The sequence below is a fragment of the Salmo salar genome, unplaced genomic scaffold (genome assembly GCF_905237065.1).
Source record: "Salmo salar unplaced genomic scaffold, Ssal_v3.1, whole genome shotgun sequence".
In the NCBI taxonomy this organism is placed as follows: Eukaryota; Metazoa; Chordata; class Actinopteri; order Salmoniformes; family Salmonidae; genus Salmo; species Salmo salar.
The window spans coordinates 1-20,418 of record NW_025550566.1 but is presented as its reverse complement, the minus strand read 5'-3'; the positions used below and the strand labels follow the sequence as shown (position 1 = coordinate 20,418).

General features: G+C 43.6%; 1 long non-coding RNA gene across 1 annotated transcript; it reads left to right on the top strand.

Annotated features, from left to right (window-relative positions):
- The first annotated feature begins 5,383 nt into the window (after positions 1-5,383).
- LOC106598044 (uncharacterized) lies at positions 5,384-8,106 on the top strand. Its single transcript, XR_006767744.1, has 2 exons — positions 5,384-5,478; positions 7,492-8,106. It is a non-coding gene; the product is annotated as an uncharacterized lncRNA (long non-coding RNA).
- The last annotated feature ends 12,312 nt before the right edge of the window (positions 8,107-20,418 follow it).

The following is a 20,418-nucleotide window of genomic DNA, read 5'->3' as shown; positions in this document are numbered from 1 at the left end:
AGCTGCTGGTCCCTGCCCAGAGACAGCAGAGATCCCATTCCACTTTCTGGCGCCTTCAGAGAGCCTATGCAAGCCTTAGAAATTGTCACGTTACAGCAGAGATACTGTATTTTCGATAAAGAGGCAAAAGAAGCACCAGAAATTGTCAGACAGACCACTTCCTCTATGGAATCTTCTCAGGTTTTGGCCTGCCATACGAGTTCTGTTATACTCACAGACACCATTCAAACAGTTTTAGAAACTTTAGAGTGTTTTCTATCCAAATATACTAATTCTATGAATATTCTAGTTTCTGGGCAAGAGTAGTAACCAGATTAAATCGGGTACGTTATTTTCACCCGGTCGTGAAAATAGTGCCCCCTAGCCATAACAGGTTAACCACTCCACACATTTCTTGTTAACAAACTATAGTTTTGGCAAGTCGGTTAGGACATCTACTTTGTGCATGACACAAGTCATTTTTCAAACAATTGTTAACAGACAGATTATTTCACATATAATTCACTGTATCACAATTCCAGTGGGTCAGAATTTACATACACTAAGTTGACAGTGCCTTTAGTCGGCTTGGAAAATTCCAGAAAATGATGTCATGGCTTTAGAAGCTTCTGATAGGCTAATTGACATCATCTGAGCCAACTGGAGGTGTACCTGTGGATGTATTTCAAGGCCTACCTTCAAACTCAGTGCCTCTTTGCTTGACATCATGGGAAAAATCTAAAGAAATCAGCCAAGACCTCAGACAAATATTGTAGACCTCCACAAGTCTGGTTCATCCTTTGGAGCAATTTCCAAACACCTGAAGGTACCACGTCCATCTGTACAAACAATAGTACGCAAGTATAAACACCATGGGACCATGCAGCCGTCATACCGCTCAGGAAGGAGACGCGTTCTGTCTCCTAGAGATGAATGTACTTTGGCGCGAAAAGTGCGAATCAATCCCAGAACAACAGCAAAGGACCTTGTGAAGATGCTGGAGGAAACAGGTACAAAAGTATCTCTATCCACAGTTAAACGAGTCCTATATCGACATAACCTGAAAGGCCGCTCAGCAAGGAAGAAGCCACTGCTCCAAAACCGCCATAAAAAAGCCAGACTATGGTTTGCGACTGCACATGGGGACAAAGATCATACTTTTTGGAGAAATGTCCCCTGGTCTGACGAAACAAAAATAGAACTGTTTGGCCATAATGACCATCGTTATGTTTGGAGGAAAAAGGGGGAGGCTTGCAAGCCGAAGAACACCATCCCAACCGTGAAGCATGGGGGTGGTAGCATCATGTTGTGGGGGTGCTTTGCTGCGGGAGGGACTGGTGCACTTCACAAAATAGATGGCATCATGAGGGTGGAAAATTATGTGGATATATTGAAGCAACATCTCAAGACATCAGTCAGGAAGTTAAAGCTTGGTCACAAATGGGTCTTCCAAATGGACAATAACCCCAAGCATACTTCCAAAGTTATGGTAAAATTGCTTAAGGACAACAAAGTCAAGGTATTGGAGTGGCCATCACAAAGCCCTGACCTCAATCCTATAGAAAATTTGTGGGCAGAACTGAAAAAGTGTGTGCGAGCAAGGAGGCCTACAAACCTGACTCAGATACACCAGCTCTGTCAGGAGGAATTCACCCAACTTATTGTGGGAAGCTTGTGGAAGGCTACACAAAACGTTTGACCCAAGTTAAACATTTAAAGGCAATGCTACCAAATATTAATTGAGTGTATGTTGTCATTGTCACCGACCGATGCCCCCAATTCACATCACGAGTATGGAGGACCTTTGTGGAGAATTTCGGGGTCACGGTCAGCCTCACTTCCGGGTACCGGCCTCAGTCAAACAGGCAGGTGGAGAGTTTGAACCAGGAGCTCGTGAGTTTCCTGAGGAGTCACTGTCAGGACCGGCAGGATGAGTGGGCACGATTTCTTCCATGGGCAGAGTACGCCCAGAACTCACTACGTCACTTCTCCACTGGGTTGACCCCCTTCCAGTGGGTTTTAGGATTTCAGCCGGCTCTGGCTCCGTGGATCCCGGGCCAGACCGAAGCTCCTGCAAAAGATGAGTGGTTTCGGCGCGCAGAAGAAGTGTGGAGCGATGCTCACGTAAGACTCCATCATCCCGCTCCAGAGTACAGGCCTCGGTGTAACGCTCATTCCTTTGACGATAAATGATGCAGAAAAATGTATCCACGCTTTTGTCACTTCTAGATTAGTCGACTGCAATGCTCTACTTTCCGGCTACCCAGATGAAGCACTAAATAAACTTCAGTTAGTGCTAAACACGGCTGCTAGAATCTTGACTAGAACAAAAAAAAAAGTATCATATTACTCCAGTGCTAGCCTCTACACTGGCTTCCTGATTAGGCTAGGGATGATTTCAAGGTTTTACTGCTAACCTACAAAGCATGACATGGTCTTGCTCCTATCTATCTTTCTGATTTGGTCCTGCCGTACATACATAAACGTATGCTACGGTCACAAGATGCAGGCCTCCTTATTGTCCCTAGAATTTCTAAGCAAACAGCAGGAGGCAGGTTTTTCTCCTATAAGCTCTATTTTTATGGAATGGTCTGACTATCCATGTGAGAGATGCAGACTCGGTCTGGACCTGTAAGTCTTTATTGAAGACTCATCTCTTCAGTAGGTCCTATGATTGAGTGTAATCTGGCCCAGGGGTGTGAGGTGAACGGAAAGGCACTGGAGCGACGAACCACCCTTGCTGTCTCTGCCTGACCCGTTCCCCTCTCTCTGCCTCTAACCCTATTACGGGGGCTGAGTCACTGGCTTACTGGTGCTCTTCCATGTCGTCCCTAGGAGGGGTGCATCACTTGAGTGGGTTGAGTCACTGACGTGATCTTCCTGTCCGGGTTGGCACCCACCTCGGGTTCGTGCCGTGGGGGAGATCTTCATGGGCTATACTTGGCCTTGTCTCAGGGTAGTAAGTTGGTGGTTTGAAGATATCCCTCTAGTGGTGTGGGGGCTGTGCATTGGCAAAGTGGGTGGGGTTATATCCTGCCTGGTTGGCCCAGTCTGGGGGTATAGTCGGATGGGGCCACAGTGTCTCCGGACCCCTCCTGTCTCAGCCTGCAGTAATTATGCTGCAATAGTTTGTGTCGGGGGCTAGGGTCAGTCTGTTATATCTGGAGTTTTTCTCCTGTTTTATCCGGTGTTCTGTGTGAATTTAAGGATGCTCCCTCTAATTCTCTCTCTCTCTTTCTATTTCTCTTCTCTCAGAGGACCTGAGCCCTAGGACCATTCCTCATGACTACCTGGCCTGATGACTCCTTGCTGTCCACAGTCCATCTGGTCGTGCTGCTGCTCCAGTTTCAACTGTTCTGTCTTCGGCTATGGAACCCTGACCTGTTCACCAGACGTGCTACCATGTCCTGGAACTGCTGTTTCAGCTCTGTCTCTCTACCGCACCTGCTGTCTCTAACTCTGAATGATCGGCTATGAAAAGCCAACTGACATTTACTCCTGAGGTGCCGACCTGTTACACCCTCTACAACCACTGTGATTATTATTATTTGACCCTGCTGGTCATCTATGAACGTTTGAACATCTGGGCCATGTACTGTTATAAACTCCACCCGTCACAGCCAGAAGAGGACTGGCCACCCCTCATAGCCTGGTTCCTCTCCAGGTTTCTTCCTAGGTTCCTGCCTTTCTAGGGAATTTGTCCAAGTCACCGTGCTTCTACATCTGCATTGCTTGCTGTTTGGTGTTTTAGGCTGGGTTTCTGTATAGCACTTTGTGACATCGGCTGATGTAAAAAGCGCTTCATAAATACATTGGATTGATTGGAAAACAAAAGACTTACCCTCGAGGGAATCCCTGCAGCCATCTTTGCCGTCGGTCCAAACAATTAGCCAAGCAAGGCAAGTTGGCAACGTAAGCCCTTCAGCCCTTGTTTGTGATCGAGTTTGCGAGTGTACAATTCTATTCACTCCGGGGCCTGAAACGCCCCATAATTCAATTTGTGATGATTATACATCCGCTAAGAAAAGTCTGCCAAAACATGAAACTAACATCAATATGGAGAGGTCAACATACAAGTATAAGTAAAAATGAATGTAAATAAGTTAGAAATTGTGCTACTAATTCACGACAGCACAAGCACATATCGGAAAAGTAATGATGTTTTTGTTTGGTTAGCTTTTGGAAACGTTAGCTAGAGCATACAACTTGTCCTGGCATCACATTTATACATTGTAGTTTTCGATTTACCTGATATCCTCCGATGGCTAGCATTCGATGTCTGCGGATGTGTTGTCTTCTAGCCAAAACATGAAATGCAATCATCATTCACTGTGTCGCATATAAGGCACACACAACAGCTACCGGTGGTTCCATGATGACAGAAAACACAACCGTGGGACGAACTAGTGACACATTTCTGGGCAAGGGCGGGGTCCATTTAAAATGTATTCATTCTTCTCTCGCCCCTTGCCCTGCAAGTGTCAACTCATCATACATCATGATATGTCATCAGGGCGGCAGGTAGCCTAGCGGTTAGACCGTTGGGCCAGTAACCGAGCGGTTGATGGTTTGAATAATCAAGCCGACCAGGTGAAAAATCGGTCGATGTGCCCTTGAGCAAGGCACTTAACCTTTATTTGCTCCAGGGGCACCGTACTACTATGGCTGACCCTGTAAAAACAACCCATTTCGCTACACCAGCAATAACATATGCTAAACACGTGTATTTGATTTGATTTGAAGTGTCCACTGATTTGAGGGGAGAGGGTGTTTTTTACATGTTTGGAATGCACCCTTTGAATTCGGACTGCAGTCAGAGGCTTACATTTAGTCATGTGATTTACAAGAAGAGTGTTGGGGTGGGGTGGTCACATGTATTACAAGAGAGATTTTGTCAAAGACAATACAGTATGAAGATAAGCAAAAAAATGATTGTCCAATTCAAATCCGCGACTACACTTGTAGGTGATGTCATGGCGACGTTGGCTGGCAAAGATCAGGCGTAGAAGCAAATCATCGGGTCTAATGGTCATCTTGCGCCGAATTGCGCATGTGCAAGCAGTCAAATCAAAGGTAGTCCTTCGATATAAACTTGTTTTTGACTCAAATTAAAACGTGTCAGTTTATCACTTTAACGAGATTGGCGTAATAACATGTTCAATTACTTAAGAAATTGTCTCGAATCTAGGTTTTGCCTTTTGATTTTGAGAAAATGAACAACTAATGAAGATATTTTCACTTCTCTCATTGACTTCTCAAGCACCAAATCCCTGCCTGTTCTGTTCAGTCTGTTTCACAAGCGTTCCTGGAAGTCTCGCGATGTTGCGCCTCTGGGTTTAGAAACTCTGTGATTTGGTCTATAAAACAGGGTGTCACACGCCAGTCTACATCTTGGTAGAGATACATCCCGACCTATGTGCTCTACTTGGCTTCTATTTTGTACATCTACTTGTGATTGTTGTCTGGTTGACATCCATCGGCAAGCTTCGTTGACTTAAGGTAGGCTACTAACCCTAATTTAATTTTGATAAGCAAAACCTTTACTGTCCAATCATTAAAGCTACATTCCGCATTTGGTGAAACTGGCACATCCGTTTGGGATATTACAACAACGAAGTTACTTCAAAGGAAGAACACCTTTCTTCCATCTGACACAACTGTCTCCTGCGTTTCATCACTAAAACAATATCAAAGGCGCTGTTTCACCAAATGTAGTTTTAATTGTAGCTTTAATTGTAGCTATAATTGTAACTTTAATTCATAGTTGAGAAATAACATTGTCCGTCCCTCCACTTATTGGGGTCCACAGCTGAGGGATGGGGCTAGGGAAATGTAACCCCACTCAAATTCTAGACAGTGCTCCAGATGCCAGGACTGACAGTCCATGACATCTGCATTATAGTTTTAACCATCTTTTTGAATCTATACATAGCTTTTAATATTTATAAACAATGGAGTAAAATAAGTGTCTTTTTCCCCATTAGAACCCAAAATAAACAATCGTAGTAATAAGCTCATGATGTATTTTTAAGTTATATTCTTCAAATTTCTGCTTATACTGTGTAATTAATTTAAATGTAATTATTTTTTATTTTTTTTAAATATGTATGTACCAATCTCGAACAATAGCTGTAATAATGTGTATGCTTTATTGAACAAAAGAGAACCATCGCGCTCTCCCAGAGGCTTGGCTGGTGCGTAAAACCCGCTGGTGTAAGTTGTCGCATAAATCTTTCTTCATTATTCTATGTTTTTAGTAATTTTCACTGCATCAGGGATAGCGCACACAGATGTGGCGGCTTTACAGCCTTCAGTGTGTAGTGACAACATCTGTAAAGAAACAGATGAGCAGCAGGTGCTTCTAATCAGGGTTTCCGCTTATCTGCCCTTCTGGGATGTGGCTTTTCTGGTCTGACTGTATTCAAATGAGTCAAAAGAAATACAGAATAGTAGGGGATGGGTGCAGGCACGAAGGTCAACTCACAAATCAATCGACCCAAGGTGTCCGCTAAATGCATCATAATACATGAGATGGCCCACCACAAAGGACATCAGGCAAAGCCATTCATAAACAGGTGGGGCCAACTCATAAACGATATGCAAAATCCCGATCCCGACGCAATGAATGAATAGAAAGTTTGTGTTATATAAAGTGTCTCAACTGGCGAGGTGGTGTCTAATAGTGGATGTATGTTATCCAAGACTTTCACGGCGGATAAACAAATCAAAATATATTTGATTCTTCAAAGTAGCTACAGTTTGTTCTGTTTTTGTTGATGTATTAACTGGCTTCTGTTCAAGCTTTTAACTTGTTTTGCAGCTTTATCAAGCCATGTATTGGGGTATGCTAAAACGCTCAAGGAGAGATTTTGATTGTCTATCTGCTCTATCATATTATTCCCGTCTGTGTACGCTATCCCTGATGCAGTGAAAATAAGCTTCATGCGATAATTTACTGAAGCCTAACTGGTTTGAGTGTACTGAATTATTGGCACTTCAAAATAAAATTGTCGAATTTACACCTTCAACTTGGAAAGCGACTCAGTGGAAGACAGCATGATTAACAATTTACACTTCCAACACCATTTAATTTCAACGGCCAGATGAGAAAATATATATATTTTTACAAACTATATATATATATATATATATATATATATATTAAAAATATATATTTTTTTTTGTTAAACATTATTTAACCAGGCAAGTCAATTAAGAACACATTTACACATGTTTGTAGATTAGAAAAATAGGTGGTTGTTATATTGTCTCAAGTTATTAAAGAAACAATGCCTTGTTTGACCATCCTGTTTAGTCATGCTGGTGGGTCAGTTGAGATTCATATTTGATCACAAATACCTTAATAGCTTCTATTGAGCCTAAGGACACACATTAATAACAATTTAGTCGAAGCAGGCACACTTTCTTCAGGAGACTGTACAAAATTACTGCTTTGCGAGCAAAAGTATTCACTGTCTGTTTTTTTGTTGTTATTTTCATATCATCTCTAAGAAAGTCAGAGACCAACAAGCGAATGGGTGGAGACTGGTCAAAAGATCGAGCGGATAAGGCAGAGAGAGACCTCGATCAAGCCAAAACTGAAAAACAGAAAGTGGAGGAGGAAAAGAGGCGGACTGAAGAGGAAAACAAGCAACTCCTTGCTGAGAAAGTGAGAATGGAAACAGAAATAAAGATGGAAGAAAAACGAAGACAGGAGCTTGAGAACCAAAGACAAAAATTAATAGAACACAATAGACAGCGAGAGAAGGATGAAAGGACCAGGATTAAGCAGGAAAAAGTAAATGCAAAAGGAGATCACAGAGCTGTATAAATGTATTCAAATATTGAGAGACAAGGGCATAAACAGTTAATTTATCCACAATGAATTATTGGAGAAAGTACACAATCATTGTATACTTTTAATATCTACAATTGCACTGCCTGTTTTATTTTCCTCAAATTATGTGTTTAAAGGGATAGTTCACACAAATGACAGTGGTTTAATAACCCTGTTAGCAGTCTTTGGTTTTGTTTACCTGGCTGCTGCCATCAAATGCTTTTTTCAAAACCAATGCCTGTCAATATCTGAGAATCCTCTGTTGCTTTGCAATAAATAGATTCTATTGATGCCTTGTTGTCCGATCTCTTCTGACACAGAAAAATCCACACATTTTATTCAGGATTCATCACTTGCGCTATGCACATTTTAATGACTAAAATAAACTATCCAATATACTTTGCTAGGCAGTAGCAGACACTGCAAGAAGCCCCTGGTGTGACTCAGTGTCTGCTGTGTTTGGTAGAGATACAACACAGTGGACCACTCCTGTCCCTTAACCCCCACCTCTACAGCACCGGTTAGATGTCAATGTCATCACTCAGTAAAACACCTCAGCATAAAACAGCAAATATGGATACTCCAGAAATTCTTCTGAAAGAGGCAAAAAAAAGTGATCAGTTTGAGTTAGTAGTGAATGAGGTGGAGAGGGTAGAACAGCCAGAAAGGCAGTGCAGCAGCAGTTAGCTGCAGTTAGCTGCAGTTCTGGGTGACTTTAACCTCCCCACGTCTACCTTCGACTCATTCCTCTCTGCCTCCTTCTTTCCACTCCTCTCCTCTTTCGACCTCACCCTCTCACCTTCCCCCCCTACTCACAAGGCAGGCAATACGCTTGACCTCATCTTTACTAGATGCTGTTCTTCCACTAATCTCATTGCAACTCCCCTCCAAGTCTCCGACCACTACCTTGTATCCTTTTCCCTCTCGCTCTCATCCAACACTTCTCACTCTCCCCCTACTCGGATGGTATTGCGCCGTCCCAACCTTCGCTCTCTCTCTCCCGCTACTCTCTCCTCTTCCATCCTATCATCTCTTCCCTCTGCTCAAACCTTCTCCAACCTATCTCCTGATTCTGCCTCCTCAACCCTCCTCTCCTCCCTCTCTGCATCCTTTGATTTCCTCTGTCCCCTATCCTCCAGGCCGGCTCGGTACTCCCCTCCTGCTCCGTGGCTCGACGACTCACTGCGAGCTCACAGAACAGGGCTCCGGGCAGCCGAGCGGAAATGGAGGAAAACTCGCCTCCCCTGCGGACCTGGCATCCTTTCACTCCCTCCTCTCTACATTTTCCTCTTCTGTCTCTGCTGCTAAAGCCACTTTCTACCACTCTAAACTCCAAGCATCTGCCTCTAACCCTAGGAAGCTCTTTGCTACCTTCTCCTCCCTCCTGAATCCTCCTCCCCCTCCCCCCTCCTCCCTCTCTGCGGATGACTTCGTCAACCATTTTGAAAAGAAGGTTGACGACATCCGATCCTCGCTTGCTAAGTCAAACGACACTGCTGGTCCTGCTCACACTGCCCTACCCTGTGCTTTGACCTCTTTCTCCCCTCTCTCTCCAGATGAAATCTCGCGTCTTGTGACGGCCGGCCGCCCAACAACCTGCCCACTTGACCCTATCCCCTCCTCTCTTCTCCAGACCATTTCCGGAGACCTTCTCCCCTACCTCACCTCGCTCATCAACGCATCCTTGACCGCTGGCTACGTCCCTTCCGTCTTCAAGAGAGCGAGAGTTGCACCCCTTCTGAAAAAACCTACACTCGATCCCTCCGATGTCAACAACTACAGGCCAGTATCCCTTCTTTCCTTTCTCTCCAAAACTCTTGAACGGGCCGTGCTTGGCCAGCTCTCTTGCTATCTCTATCAGAATGACCTTCTTGATCCTAATCAGTCAGGTTTCAAGACTGGGCATTCAACTGAGACTGCTCTTCTCTGTGTCACGGAGGCTCTCCGCACTGCTAAAGCTAACTCTCTCTCCTCTGCTCTCATCCTTCTAGACCTATCTGCTGCCTTTGATACCGTGAACCATCAGATCCTCCTCTCCACCCTCTCCGAGCTGGGCATCTCCGGCACCGCGCACGCTTGGATTGCGTCCTACCTGACAGGTCGCTCCTACCAGGTGGTGTGGCGAGAATCTGTCTCCGCACCACGTGCTCTCACCACTGGTGTCCCCCAGGGCTCTGTTCTTGGCCCACTCCTATTCTCGCTATACACCAAGTCACTTGGCTCTGTCATATCCTCACATGGTCTCTCATATCATTGCTATGCAGATGACACACAATTAATCTTCTCCTTTCCCCCTTCTGACAACCAGGTGGCGAATCGCATCTCTGCATGTCTGGCTGACATATCAGTGTGGATGACGGATCACCACCTCAAGCTGAACCTCGGCAAGACGGAGCTGCTCTTCCTCCCGGGGAAGGACTGCCCGTTCCATGATCTCGCCATCACGGTTGACAACTCCCTTGTGTCCTCCTCCCAGAGTGCTAAGAGCCTTGGCGTGACCCTGGACAACACCCTGTCGTTCTCCACCAACATCAAGGCGGTGACCCGATCCTGTAGGTTCATGCTCTACAACATTCGCAGAGTACGACCCTGCCTCACACAGGAAGCGGCGCAGGTCCTAATCCAGGCACTTGTCATCTCCCGTCTGGATTACTGCAACTCGCTGTTGGCTGGGCTCCCTGCCTGTGCCATTAAACCCCTACAACTCATCCAGAACGCCGCAGCCCGTCTGGTGTTCAACCTTCCCAAGTTCTCTCACGTCACCCCGCTCCTCCGCTCTCTCCACTGGCTTCCAGTCGAAGCTCGCATCCGCTACAAGACCATGGTGCTTGCCTACGGAGCTGTGAAGGGAACGGCACCTCCGTACCTTCAGGCTCTGATCAGGCCCTACACCCAAACAAGGGCACTCCGTTCATCCACCTCTGGCCTGCTCGCCTCCCTACCTCTGAGGAAGCACAGTTCCCGCTCAGCCCAGTCAAAACTGTTCGCTGCTCTGGCACCCCAATGGTGGAACAAGCTCCCTCACGACGCCAGGACAGCGGAGTCAATCACCACCTTCCGGAGACACCTGAAACCCCACCTCTTCAAGGAATACCTGGGATAGGATAAAGTAATCCTTCTAACCCCCCCCCTTAAAAGATTTAGATGCACTATTGTAAAGTGGTTGTTCCACTGGATATTATAGGTGAATGCACCAATTTGTAAGTCGCTCTGGATAAGAGCGTCTGCTAAATGACTAAAATGTAAATGTAAAATGTTTGGCGGTAGCTAACTAGTCCCCATCAGCATAAGGGTAGGCTAATGCTAATAAGTTAGCGTTCAGTATCCTAAAGGTATTGGATGTCAGTCTGAGTTATTTAACAGTATATTTAGTGAATGGGCAAACTAAGAATGTTGATAGAAGTCATGATATTAGGAAAAGTAGTTATTTCCAGCAAGTGTATTTGATGGGTTTCGTTTCTGTAGCTAGCTAGCTTCTGTAGCTAGCTGAGAACAACGAGATGAGCAAATGTTTTTCTGACTGAAGCACATATCTTCTGACAGTGACACAGCGCCCCCCTGTGGACTGAAGCTGAACTTCACTACAACATATTTAAACCTTTATAAAATGAGCAATGCTGAGGTGGTAGAACTGATTAAATGAATCATAGGTCTTATAACCTATATCATTCTACATGTAAACATGCTTTGCTCGTGTTATTTCCATATAGTCTATGTGACTATTTGTGAAGAACTGCCCATTATTAAATTGGTGAAATAATGTAATTGTGCTTTTATTTTTACTCTTTATTCATTTAGCTACTTATTTTTTCTATTGTTGCATTTTTGAGAGGTGAACCTGCAAGAAGGGGGAGGGCAGCCAGAAAGAGGGAGGGAAAGATGGTCAGCCTTGTGGTTATATTGTACAGTGAACAAAACATGAATACATAGGCCTTTAAATTGTGTCCTCAAATGTTATGTCATGGTAGAACTGAGGAGGTCTGATAACTCATTCCATTCCACAAGTCCATTTTTCTTTGGCTCAAGTCTCTTTATATTCATATAGCCTAGGGGGCTATGTAGCTTCTTATCTGTCGTGTTTGGAGTTGTGTTGCGTTGTTATGTGAACATTTAAAATGTTTCTTTACAGTTGACTTGCCCTTGTTGTGTCTGTATACTAGGATAGGGCTATAACGGTACAGGTATACCTGCTAAACCGTTCGGCATGGGGACCTTGGTTTGGTCCGCACTGTGAACCTGAATGAATACAAAACATATTTCAACTAAAAATTAAAACACTAGGCCTATAGGCTATAACTACCCTGGGTTGTATGCCATTGTCCTGTGAGTAAAGCTGAAAAAACATTGTAGGTTATTCTGTTAACATGTAAACCATATATAGCTTCCAAATATATTTTCAAAACTATCCTGTGAATATCATCTAGAGCGCTGACTGACAGTCCTTCTAGAATTTGAGGGTTACCAGCCTCATCAAAAAGCTAAGCTGTATGCCAAAACAAGAGGTGTGGCTGCTGTTTTGCTGAAAAACAAATCCAGAGTGTAGAGAAACTTCTGTATTTTCTACTCACATTTGTAATATATGTCCTCTATTTTTTTCAGTTTGGTACATTACTTAAGTCAACTTAAGGTGGATTGTTTTAATTAAGACTGTATTATGTCGACCAGAAAACCATCAACATGTTCAGTGTCTTTGTTTTTTCCCCCCAAAGAAATAAGAGCACCAATCGTTAGGGCTCCAGAGTCCTCTTCCTGTTCAGAAAGAACAACAAGACTGGAGAACAAAGATGTGAGTGACTCAAATGTTTGCATCACATACTGTATCAGTGATAATTTACACACGCTGCATTGTCTGGGCAATGAGCAAAAGAACTATGATTTTTATGTTGACAGCCATATTATCTGTTGCAATTTTCTAATACCGTGGCTGCTGAAGTAACCCCAGTTCTGATATGTTTTCAGAACACTGAGTCATGTCCGACTCGGAGACCATCGAGCTAGCTGCTCTGGGCCGACCCTTCCAGCTGGGGATGCTGTATGACTGTCGTAGCGATGTCCTCATTCCAGGTACAGGAAACTATTCCTCTTTGGTTTGGAGGTAATCAATATGCAGTATATACGACCCTAACTAGGCAAACAATAAATCTGTTCCTAGACTTCAAAGATTCAAACAAAGGCAGAGAAAATCTTGCATTCTGCATTGCATCAATTCCAAACAAACACCTCACTGCTTCCTCCATCCATGTCTATGAAAGAGGGACACTTTTGAGTGCACGGTTTGAGCTGCCATCAAAGCCAGGTGTTCCCACCATCAAGAGTCTGGAGCATGACTGTGTCCACTTGCAAGTCAAACCTCCCAACCTTGGTGTTACCTCTGTGGAGTCGTACCAGGTTTTGTACCAGGGTGAGCAGGCTGACTCTGAGTGGACCGAGGTAAAATCGGATACTACAACTAACCAGGTCACCATCAGTCATTTGGACCCTTACAAAAAGTACCGCTTTAGCTGCAAGGCGGTGTGTAGACCTGGTGTGAGCCTCTCCAGTGACTGGACAGAATACTTCAGGACCCGCCCATGTAGCCCCCCTGGATCACCCACAGAGAAGAGGATAGAATCGGGAAGTATCAGAGTGAACTGGGACATTCCTACCATAGCGGGAGATGATGTTGAAGTCATTGGTTATGTGGTTGAATACAGAAAGAATGTAAAGGCTATAGACAATCAGATGTGGCACACCATCAAAACCACCACTAGAGAGAGTACACTGGAAGGACTTGAGGCTGACACTGCATACAGCATCAGAGTCTTTGCTAACTGTGGCGAAGCAGGGAATTGTCTACCCAGTCCTGAGACTGTGATGACTACCCTTAGGGTCTCTGATCCCCAACCGAAGACAAGCAAATCAACCAGAGCAAAAAGTGAGGAATTCCTCACAAAATCCCAGAAGGTGGAAAAGGGCAACCCCTCAATCCACTGGCTGAATCTGGAACCGAAGTTGGATGTAAGTGACAGTTTTGACCAGTACAGATTTGGGAAGAAAGTTGAGCAAGGGAATAACAAGGTGATATTGCTTCTGGGGGCCACAGGTGGAGGAAAAACAACTCTGGTCAATGCCATGATAAACTACATTCTTGGGGTAAAGTGGGAAGACTGTTACCGCTTTAAGCTCATCCATGAGGTGACCAACAGGTCACAGGCTGAGAGCCAGACTGTGGTTGTGACATCATACGAGCTCTACAACCAGCCAGGCTTTCAGATTCCTTATTCTCTGACTATCATTGACACACCAGGGTTCGGAGACACCAGAGGAATGGCTCAAGATAAATTGCTCACCCAGATGTTGAAGGATTTCTTGTGTCATCCTTTAGGGATTGATCACATTGATGCAGTCTGCTTTGTAGTGCAGGCATCACTTGTTCGTCTCAGTCCTTCCCAGAGATACATCTTTGATTCCATCCTGTCCATCTTTGGAAAGGATGTTGCTGAAAACATCCTGATGCTTGTGACATTTGTTGATGGGAAGCAAATACCAGTGCTAGAGGCCATCAATGCTGCAAATCTACCTTGTAAGAAAGACAAGAAGGGGCGACCAACCCATTTCAAATTCAACAGTTCAATTCTGTTCTTAAAGGAGACGGAGAGCAGCTCTGAAGATGATGATACTGATGATGATCATAAGGCCCAGTGTCCAGAGCAATGGAGGTCAACTTTCAAGGAGATTAAGAAATTTTTCCAAGCACTGGAAAGCATTGAGAGTAAAGATCTGACCCTGACAAAGAAAGTTCTGGAAGAACGTGAGCTTCTGGAGAAGACCATGACACGCCTGACCCCTCAGATCACAGCAGGTCTGTCAAAGCTAAGTGAGATCAAACACTTCAAACAGTGTCTGGAGAACGAGGAAGAGAACATGATACAGAACCAAGATTTTGAGACTGAGATAGATGTGCTGCAGGTGAAGAGAAGCAAATTACCCCAAGACTTTGCGACAAACTGCAAGATATGCAATTTCACATGTCACACCTGCTGCTTCCTCCCAAACGAGGATGAAATCAAAAGTTGTGCCGTGATGGATGATGATGGCAACTGTACCATATGTCCAGGAAAATGCTCTTCCACTGACCACGACAGGGAAAAAGTCTTGTTGACATATGAAACAAAGACTGAGAAAAAGACTATTCAAGGAATGAAGGACAACTTCATGAAGGCGTGGGGCAAGTCTATGGAAACCAAGGAGATGCTGGATAAGCTTGAGGATGAGTTTCATAGGATCAAGGATGCGCTGATGAATTTGATCAAGAAGTCTTCTGACTGTCTCAAGAGACTTAATGATGATGCACTGAAGCCAAGCTCTCTCTCCACTATGGAGTACACTGACATACTCATTCGCACAGAGGAGGATGAACGGAAGCCAGGCTTCGAGGATCGGATCGAAGAGTTGAAGAAAATGAAGAAAGAGTCTTTGATTCTGGATAAGATTGCAAAAGGAGAAGATGTACTCCCAAATAAGCGAGAATTCCTGAAGGAAAAATAGCATAGACTGCAGGGGGTTCCAACAAATCAAGCATGGAATGTTGTCCTGCTAACATTATCTGGAAACCAAAATTGGGTCTCTGTCACATCCTGACCAGTAAAGGGGTTATTTGTGATTGTAGTTTGGTGTGGGTGTGGCTGGGTGTGTTTGTTTTGTGTATGTTACGATTTTGGGTATAGTTTTATGTCATGTATTTCTATGTTTGTATTTCTAGAATTTCAATTTCTATGTTTGGGTGTTTGGTTTGGCCTTCAGTTGGAGGCAGATGTTCTTCGTTGCCTCTAATTGGAGGCCATATTTAAGTAGGGGTTTTCAGCTTGTGTTTTGTGGGTGGTTGTTTCCGTGTATAGTCAGAGTACCTTACAGGACTGTTTTTCGTCGTTCTTTTGTTCAGTGTTCATTTTTCTTCAAATCTACAAGAAGATGATTCATATACCCGCTGCATATTGGTCCGATTTCTCCTCTTCAGACGACGAAGTTTATGACAGTCTCCATTAGAACATTAAGCTTCCCAATGTTGTAGGAGTGTTTGCTGCGTAGATCCAACTGAGATGTGGGGCTGATTTGGATTTGTATTAGAACTCTTAGCCTCGTGTAAAGCCTTATGTTAATTTGTCCACCCCAAGGTAACTTAACAAAAATTAGGGCTTAGATTAAATCAGAACTGCATAGAAAATCATTGTCTTTGTTCAGGCAATGTCAGAGGTGTAACTGCATCAATTCTCTGAGTGGCTCCTCTTGTGGTCATTGTCACTAAGCCACACCCATCCTACCGGTGTTAGAAGTTCAGAAGGAGAAAGTGTTGGCTATATAGAAATAATGACACTCACATTGAAAATCATTAAATTCAAGAATAATGATTGATATCAGCCTAATGGAGGTGTATAGTCGTGGCCAAAAGTTGAGAATGACACAAATATACATTTTCACAAAGTTTGCTGCTTCAGTGTCTTTAGATATTTTTGTCAGATGTTACTATGGAATACTGACGTATAATTACAAGCATTTCATAAGTGTCAAAGGCTTTTATTGACAATTACATGAAGTTGATGCAAAGAGTCAATATATGCAGTGTTTACCCTTCTTTTTCAAGACCTCTGCAATCTGCCCTGGCATGCTGTCAATTAACTTCTGGGCCACATCCTGACTGATGGCAGCCCATTCTTGCATAATCAATGCTTGGAGTTTGTCAGAATTTTGGGGTTTTTGTTTGTCCACCCGCCTCTTGAGGATTGACCACCAGTTCTCAATGGGATTAAGGTCTGGGGAGTTTCCTGGCCATGGACCCAAAATATCAATGTTTTCTTCCCCGAGCCACTTAGTTATCACTTTTGCCTTATGGTAAGGTGCTCCATCATGCTGGAAAAGGCATTGTTCATCACCAAACTGTTCCTGGATGGTTGGGAGAAGTTGCTCTCGGAGGATGTGTTGGTACCATTCTTTATTCATGGCTATGTTCTTAGGCAAAATTGTGAGTGAGCCCACTCCCTTGGCTGAGAAGCAACCCCACAGATGAATGGTCTCAGGATGCTTTACTGTTGGCATGACACAGGACTGATGGTAGCGCTCACCTTGTCTTCTCCGGACAAGCTTTTTTCCGGATGACCCAAACAATCGGAAAGGGGATTCATCAGAGAAAATGACTTTACCCCAGTCCTCAGCAGTCCAATCCCTGTACCTTTTGCAGAATATCAGTCTGTCCCTGATGTTTTTCCTGGAGAGAAGTGGCTTCTTTGCTGCCCTTCTTGACACCAGGCCGTCCTCCAAAAGTCTTCGCCTCACTGTGCGTGCAGATGCACTCACACCTGCCTGCTGCCATTGATGAGCAAGCTCTTTACTGGTGGTGCCCCGATCCCGCAGCTGAATCAACTTTAGGAGACGGTCCTGGCGCTTGCTGGACTTTCTTGGGCGCCCTGAAGCCTCCTTTTGTGGCAGGGCTGAAATGCAGTGGCAATGTTTGTTTTTTTAGGATTCAGTTCATTTGCGTGGCAAAGAGGGACTTTGCAATTCATCAGATCACTCTTCATAATATTATGGAGTATTTGCAAATTGCCATCATACAAACTGAGGCAGCAGACTTTGTGAAAATTAATATTTGTGTCATTCTCAACTTTTGGCCACAACTGTACTGTGTACTACAACACACACATTCCTATGTTCAAACTTGTGAAACGGATGCATGAGATTTCTACTAATGTTACTCAGTGTATCGAATGTCCATGATAGGTATAACGCTGGGAAACACAGTAACACCTCTGACATCGCCTAAGGGTATTTCTATAAGCTAGAGTACCAGTGAGGATTTCCTGCGGTGGACAACTCACAGATACAGCTGTTGATAAGTAGTAATTGATATAAGGAACATTCAATAAAATTCACAAGTTAATTTAATAAACTATGTTTAACACTTTTTCATGGTTGGTGTCTTGACAGATTTGTCCAGAATCGTGAGACATAAAACACTACATTTCTTACCTTGCATTCATGGCAGTGTTTGTTGTTCTATCATATATTAAGCATTTATCAGTTAAATGAGACATTGAACTTGAACCCGGTAAGAATCCTGGATCTTGCTCGGACAGTTCTTTGTATGGCAATTTTGGAAATGCACTGTAACTAGGCTTATGTAACATTTAGTGTTTCCTTATGTTACGGTGTGAATATAGTTTTCATGTGCACACAAATCCAAAATGTACAGTACCAGTAAAAATTTTGGACACACCTACTCATTCCAGTGTTTTTCTTTATTTTTACTATCGTCTACATTGTATAATAGTGAAGACATCAAAACTATGGAATCATGTTGTATCCAAAAAAGTGTTAAACAAATCAAAATAGATTTTATATTCTTCAGTGATACAGCACTCGATGCAACAGCCAAAGTGCAGGGAAAATATTGTTAGGAATGTCCATAATGTTTTGTCTCCTTCGTTAACCCGATGAAGACCATTGTGCCGTGGTCCATATTAGATCTAACATCCCTAGCAGATAATTGATGTTGATCATCTGTCTGCTTGATTTACAGCAGGGTCACGTTAGATTGAACAGAGAACGAGTCAAGGTAATGAGTTAAAGTTTTATTGGGCAGAGTCGACTGGGCGCAATTGTGTAGTTGCTGGATTTTGGCGGGAACTGGAACATGTCGATCCAGAGCATCCCAAACATGCTCATTGTCTGACATGTTTGGTGAGTATGCAGGCTATGGAAGAACTGGAACATTTTCGGCTTCCAGGAATTGTTTACAGATCCTCGCGACATAGGGCTGTGCATTATCATGCTTAAACATGAAGTGATGGCGTCGGATGAATGACACGACAATGGGCCTCACGATTTCGCCACGGTATCTCCTGTGCATTCAAATTGCCATTGTTAAAAAGCAATTGTGTTCGTTGTCCGTAGCTTATGCCTGCCCATACCATAAACCCACCAGCACCATGGGGCGCTCCGTTCACAATGTCGACATCAGCAAACCACTCGCCCACACAACGCCATACACGCTGTCTGCAATCTGCCAGGTACAGTTGAATCTGGGATTAATCTGTGAAGCGCATACTTCTCTAGCGTGCCAGTGGCCATTGAATGTGAGCATTTTCCCACTGAAGTCGGTTACAATGCCGAACTGCAGTCAGGTTAAGACCCTGGTGAGGATGACGAGCATGCTGATGAGCTTCCCTGAGACGTTTCTGAAAGTTTGTGCAGAAATTCTTCTGTTGTGCACAGCCTCAGTTTCATCAGCTGTCTGGGTGGCTGGTCTCAGATGATCCCGCAGGTGAAGAAGATGGATGTGGTGGTCCTAGACGGGCATGGTTACACGTGGTCTGCGGTTGTGAAGCCGGTTAGACGTACTGCCAAATTCTCTAAAATGACAATCGAAGCAGCTTATGGTAGAGAAATGGACATTCAATTATCTGGCAATAGCATTTGTGGACATTCCTGAGGTCAGCATGCCAATTGCACACTCCCTCAACTTGAGACATCTGTGGCTTGTGTTGTGTGACAAAATTGCACATTTTAGATTGGCCTTTTTATTGTCCCCAGCACAAGGTGCACCTGTGTAATGATCATACTGTTTAATCAGCTTCTTGATATGCCACACCTGTCAGGTGGATGGATTTTCTTGGCAAAGGAGAAATGCTCATGAACAGGGATGTAAACAAATGAGCTTTTTGTGCATATGGAAAATGTATTGGATATTTTATTTCAGCTCTTAAAACATGGGACAAAGACTTTATATTTTTGTTCAGTGTACAATCCATAGATGGCCGTTCCCAAGTCAGGACTGGCTTCCATTGCTAGTGTACCCATGAGTTTAACAGTCGAATTTCCAGGGTTAGAGATTCCAAAACCATTCTATGGATTATATAAAAACTTCTTGGGGACACCCCTTCCCGTTCGGATCCCGGTAACGGGATTGCTTGACAAGATACATGGGCGAAATTCAAAACAGCAAAAAATCTAATTTCAATTTCTCAAACAATCAACTTTTTTACACCATTTGAAAGATAAACATCTCCTTAATCTAACCACATTGTCCGATTTCAAAGAGGCTTTCCGGCAAAACCATAAAGTTAGATTGTTAGGACAGTACATAGACAAAAATGACACAGCCATTTTCAATGCAAGGTCAGGCGTCACCAAAAGCAGAAAACTAGCTAAAATTATGCGCTAACCTTTGACAATCTTCATCAGATGACACTCCTAGGACATTATGTTAGACAATACATGCATTTTTTTGTTCTATGAAGTTCATATTTATATATAAAAACAGCATTTTATAGTGGCGCGTGACGTTCAGAAAATGTATTTCCACCAAAACTTCCGGTGAATCAGCACAACAATCTACAAAAATACTATTCATAAACCTTGATAAAATATTAAACTGTTATTCAAAGAATTATAGATTAACATCTCCTGAATGCAATCACGCTGACAGATTTCAAAATAACTTTACTGGGAGAGCACACTTTGCAATAATCTGAGTACTGTGCTCAGAAAAAAACAGCAGGCAATTATAGACACCGGCCATCTTGGAGTCATCTAAACACATAAATAGCCTTATAAAAATTAACTTACCT